Source organism: Brienomyrus brachyistius, chromosome 6 (assembly GCF_023856365.1).
Source record: "Brienomyrus brachyistius isolate T26 chromosome 6, BBRACH_0.4, whole genome shotgun sequence".
NCBI lineage: Eukaryota > Metazoa > Chordata > Actinopteri > Osteoglossiformes > Mormyridae > Brienomyrus > Brienomyrus brachyistius.
The window spans coordinates 16,973,534-16,979,857 of NC_064538.1; positions in this window are offsets into that span (position 1 = coordinate 16,973,534).

A 6,324-nucleotide genomic window follows, 5' to 3' on the forward strand; every position below is an offset into this window, starting at 1 on the left:
TCATCATAGGTCAACATGCAAACTCTTAAAGGATTATTTAGACACTTAATTATATTGCTATTATCAAGGCGTGTCTAATAAATAAACTTGATCCTGTTGAAAGTTTTCGTCAGCTTACCGACAGACGTTCATCGCGTCTGTAACCCAGGTTACAAATATTGTAAATAATAAAATAAATAAATAGTTAGTAAATAATTAAGTATAAGATAAGACAAAACAAAGATTTGTAAAATAGTCTAGTTTATACGTGAAAACATTTACATATAAAAAAAAATGTTGTGCCCCTCCCTTCTACTCGTGCATGCGCAGTAATGTAGTGCATAGGAGAGAGAGAGACTAACGGCAACAGGCTAAAGAAGCAGCAGAGACGCGAAGTTTGAATAATTTTGTAGTTTTCAAGGTGAATTTCGGATCTTTTCTAGTTAAAACAGTGTTGCAGATTGTTGAAACGGTAGCGACCTTAACCAGAGAAGTTTTGGCCTGGTTTTTATTCCACCCGGGAGAGTTTCCCGGGCATCGAGGGATAACGACGAAAGTTTATTAGCTCGTGTGCATGTGTGAGGAGACTCGCTTGCACGAGGACATCGGACGGCGAGGTTTGCCCAAGGATTTCGCGCTTTAAGAGGCTGAGACAACGTCACAACCGGCTCGAAGGGACACGGTTTGAACTTTATTTTTCGTACTGGAAGACTATCTCACTGATATTGTGGTAGGATTGTGCAATTACCTCTCATTGATTAAATGGGTGAGGACTGAACGGAACATTGAATTGAATCATATTATGAAAACATCCTATGTAATGTACTGTTCATTATTGAATTCTTTTGCCATGTTGTTCATATGGTTTGAGTTGAATAGTATATTTTCAGCTGTATCCTAAAAGAACACTGATTTAAAAGGTCAGTACATTCAAGAAAGGCGCTATAGTAAGAGTTGCAGACTCTTTCAGATTGAGAGTTACTGAAGGGAAGAAGGTAAATAGTTTAGTGAATCTAATTATCAACCCAAGACTAAGTATACAGACCGGTCTTAGAAAAAATAGAAACATCTAGTTGACAAAACTAATGAAAACTACGATAGTAATTACCAAAACCTATCCTAAACATATCCTATTTGTCTTGAGTGACAAAAGTGATGATGAGATGTAAAGAGCATTTTTATGGGTACTTCCATTAACCAATATTTTACACAATGATTTAGTTTTGTACACAAACAATTTTTCTGTCAAATGAAGTTCTATAATTTTAAAGGTGATGAGAGATAACTCTGTCTTTACCTTAGAAGATATCTTATTTTACCTTTTAAAAGTACATGTCTGGTTATTCACTCGCCTCGTGATGAGCCTTTGCTGAGGTGAATAGTTTTGGAGATACAAGTAATTTATTAGGACAAGTTCGATATTTCACAAATCTGCAGTTGTTCATTTTTTCTATCTATTTTTGGTGCTACTAATAAAGTTAAATTTCAGTAAATTTACATTATGGTAAGCAAGCAATTTGGTTTTGAATCCTTTTCAAGGTTGGAACATTTTTTATCTAATGAAGAATAAATTTTTTCTGATGTATCATATTGGTCATTGGTGCAATTTGTAAAATCACAAGTACTGTTCGAATTTTGTGAGATGAATCTTGTGTTGCAGACTTTCAGTTTCACTATAAATTATAATCCAGTCTATACTTTATAAATAACTTTTGTAAAACTCCTGTAGAGATTGGTGCAATATTCTGTCCATCCTTTATTTAAAAATTTCATAGTTGCAAATGTTTGAAAAAAAGTTGTCATTTTGGCTGTTGAAACTGTGCCTATTTGCAGATTGTATCTCAAAATGTAGAGCTAGTCACTTACACTTACCTTATTTGTGACCTATCACAACAAAACTGGTTATAAGTCGCGCTGAACTTGACAGCAATTTGTGAAATTAATTTGTGAGTTAATCTGTTGCACTCTTATTTCACAATAAGCTTACAAAAGGGAAATGAACGACGAGTCCATATTAACCTGGTCAAGTTCAAAGTGACTTATGACCGGTTTTGTTGTGATGGGTCACATTTATAACTAAAAAAGGTGTTGATACATTATTTGGTCCTGTTGGCATCCACTATTCTAACTAGTCTTAAATGTTCCAATATTTGTTTAAATATCTACTTCTGTCAAGTAGTTTCTAATGGCTTTCATTTTGAAGTGTTCCTGAATATTAGGTTAAATGTCCGTGGGACGTTGGTTTTACGTTGGCCACAGGGAATTGCACACATTTGCTTATCACTACTTGGTTTACTGCACGTTGGGACATCGTGCATTTGACGTTTGCTGCAGACGTTGAGTTGACGTAAACCCGATGTGCAGATGCACGTCCGGCCAACATCTGCTAATGACGTTGGGCCGACGTTATGTCCGATGTTCTACCAACGTTGGTAGTACAACGTTAAATGTTAGCTGGGTATATACTGTGTATGCCATGGTCACGCTTGTCAGTGTACAGACAGGTTGACGATCACGGGCAGTGCCTCCGTAACAACATGTACGTGTGCTAGTTGGGTCTGAAATAAATAATATTAAAAATAATAAAATATTTAATGTACATTTATATATGTGGGTTAAAATGTGCGCTGGAAACAGGCAAAAAACACCATTTCTTGACGGACGGGTGGGCAAGTCGCTTCAGTTGGTGAGAAGCGAAGTTGACAGGAAACATGTTTGTGGAAGTAAGAGTCTAAACAAGAAATCAGAATGAATTACATATTTGTAAAAACTGTAAAATGCAAAATATGACTGCAAAGCATTGCATAAATAACATCGGTTTCAATCTTGTGTTTTACTTCTTAATGCTGGCAATCTAGCATAAGGACATTAAGGTAAAATGCACCTGGCCCCCCTAACAGAACAGCTATCCCCAGTCTGCCCCCAGTTGAAATGGTTTAGAACCGCCACTTCCAGCACTTGACGAAGCTCCACGTGAGATGAGGTAAGCAAACATCTACCTTGATTTACCAGCAGATGTCGCTAAACCTATAATTTTTTTTGTATTTTCCAACTCCCACTTCTCGCGTGGATTTCCATTTTAAAATGTTTTTATTAGTTGAAATGTGTCACAAGAACCTAAATATCATCTTTGAAATGGTCACTGTTGAACTAGTCTGTATCAATACCCATGTGTACACATTTCAGGGTTAATTGTAGGTAAAGTCAATTTTTCCTGTTGATGTTAAACAATGGACAGGCTATTGCTATGATACACGTCTCCAGAGACACCATACTTTTCGAAACAACACAGGGGGAAAGACAGTTAATAGAATCCGTCTGTAACTATGACTCTGCGTGGTATTTTCTTAGATAGCACGTTTGGGCTTTTCTGGCGCAATCCTAAGATACATGCCCCATATTCTTATTGGTGATTAACGTAGATCATGGGCGGCTCTTTGCGAGCAGCCGAAAGGAAGACTAATAAACAACTACGTGTTTTCGGGCCAGCAATGTTTAATTTGTACCCTTAATCACCACGTTGACAGCTGACATTGTAATACACTGACAATATGGACTTTAGCTCACCTTCTATATATTGGTTAGCAGGTGCTGGATCAGTACTGAGGGCTGGGCAGTGTGACTCCGCATTCAACAGTATAGGACAGGGGTCAACAACCTTTTTAAAACTGAGAGCTATTTCATGGGTACTGAGCCATAGGAAGGGCTGCCAGTTTGAAACTCCCTCTTAAACTTATCTAAACTTCATGTACAATTAACATGTTTTGGGTTTTTTTTAGATATGGTCATTTTCAAATCTACATAAATGCAAATGTGATTAAAGAAGAATAGCAGCAGGATAAAATTAAATTTGACGCTGCTCACTGGTGAGTTGTGCTATTTTTAGAACTGGTTTGCGGGCGACTCATGTGGTCCTTGGAGGCATCCTGGTGCCCGCGGGCACCATGTTGGTGACCCCTGGTATAGAAGGAGTAGAGGCGCCGTTACCCTCAGCAGTCCATTGCATGTGAGTCACTAGCAAACAAAGCAAGGAATTAGATAACAGGAGGAAACGTTATTTCGGTGGAAGGGCTAGAGGTAAGGACAGGGAAAGAGTAAACCTGCAGCGTATGTTTGTTATGCATCCAGGAGCGGAAAAGCAAACAGATTTATCTCTGAAGAGAAACGAGGAGGTGCATCGCCCCCGGTCACGCAGGGTGCAGGGAAAGGTAAAACGAGCATTAAAAAATACAAGCATGGGGTGTACCGAGCTCGTACTGACGCTGTCGTACATTTTCCATCTGAGTTAAACTTTTAACTTCACCTCGGGTTATCAGTTTAAAAAAAAATATTTCAAACAATATACATGACACTTGGGGTGGCACGGTAATGCAGAGGTTAGCACTTGCACGTCGGTTCGAGTCTTCGCCGTGTGTGTGGAGCCTGCATGCTTTCTCTGTGTAGTTGTGAGGTTTCCTCAGGGTACTCCGGATTCCCACCCTCACCATCGAAAAACATGATGAGACTAATTGGAATTACCAAACGGCATGTATGTATGTGCCTTGCGATGGATTGGCGCCCCATCCTGGGCTGGTTCCCTGCCTTCACCCTGTAGCCTCTGGAAAAGGCACTGGACCCCGTGTTCCTGAAATGGATGAAGAGGTTAAAGAAAATGGATGAATGGCAATTAGCGTTAAAAATACGTATAACGTGTTATCTAATTGCTTGACAGTTCCCTTCGCATAACTGATTGGCCAGTCAAATTTAATACCAATTTATTCGAGTCCTCAACGTGCATAAATTAACTAAAGCAAGGGTGTCTTCACAATGTCATTCTTCAGAGATCTTCAGCGTGTTCATGCAAGACCTAGATCCTTATTCAGTAAACTCGTTAAACGATGCAACAAGAGCAATATTCATAGAAGACCACAAAACGGACTAATCTAACGAAGTGCTGTATGAAAGCAATTTGTGAAAACAGCAGTTGGAACAAAATACAGACTACCTGCGGTTAAACAATATGACTAAAAAGATTTTAACACTTTTTATGTGACATTTCATGTGAGCCAAAACACTACACATCTCTAGCTTGAAAAGAAGCGTGTGAACTCTTAATTGCACTGAGTTAAAGTAACCACAATGACTATAAGCACATATACAAACTATAAGAAATTATGTGTGCCAGTCAAGCATGTTAAATGGTTTATAAAATACAATGTAGCTTTGATTCTTTTTCCAGAGCACAGACAACTAGAAATTTAAATACTATGTATGTTTCATTGTACAACCCCTGTACAAACACCTGGTTTTAGACCGCAGTAATGTGTGTATATATATATACAAAGATCAATCCATGTGCGCATGTGTATATTTTAGTGTAACACTAGATGGCGACAAAGCGTTTATGTTTCAAAACTACAACAACACGGAAAGCTGTGGTATTTTTTTAAAGCTGAATACTAATGTGTGCAATGTGGTCGAGTCGGTTTCACCATCCTGACTGCTGTCTTCGCTGTCAAACAAGAACTGTAGGTACCACGCCAGACTGAACACATCACAGCATACAAGGGTCAAGGAAAAACAGTTCTTTGGAAATGGGTTTATCCTGACATGAACGTCTGTGTACATACCTTTCATTCAAGAATTCTCCACACACAACTGATGTCTGTTGCACAAAATTCAACATTTTTGATAGATGAATCTAAAAATACAGATATCAAAATGGACACAAAGTGTTTCTGATAGAAAGTCAGCTGTTTTAATAATATCTGACCTTGAAACATTTCACAATACTTTAGAAACCAAATATCCTCCAAGCAGGAAAACCCTTAATCATCACGGCAAGGTTGTTAGATAGCAGCAGAGATTGTGGGTAACATGCTATTCAGCTGTCGTACTACAATCAAGTCCAAAATCTATGTGGGACCCACTGTGCCTGATCACATTCGGTCTTGGCTTGAGTGTCCTTGACGCGCTGCAGCACAGCACTCACAGCACACCATGGTCAGAACAGGGTCCCAACGTGAGAGTGAGTGACATGAGCGTACCTCGACACTCCTCCAGACACACTCAGTGCTCTCAGTTGTGGCCTCAATGTTTCCATGGTAATACCATTGTTCCCCTGCGTAATTTGCAACACAAAAAACAAGTGGTTTTTAATGTTCCACGGGCCCCATGTATCTAACTGACCTCCCACAACTGCCCAGAAATCCAGCCCTGCTCCGTCTGAACAGTGTGACTGTTCAGCACATGCACACATTTCTCAGAAAAAAAATGCAGCTCAAGTCTATCATCTTAGGAAAACCAATTAACTACAGTAAACCGAATCTGTATCCCTGTTGGCCGCCTTCGGCAGCAAATCACCAG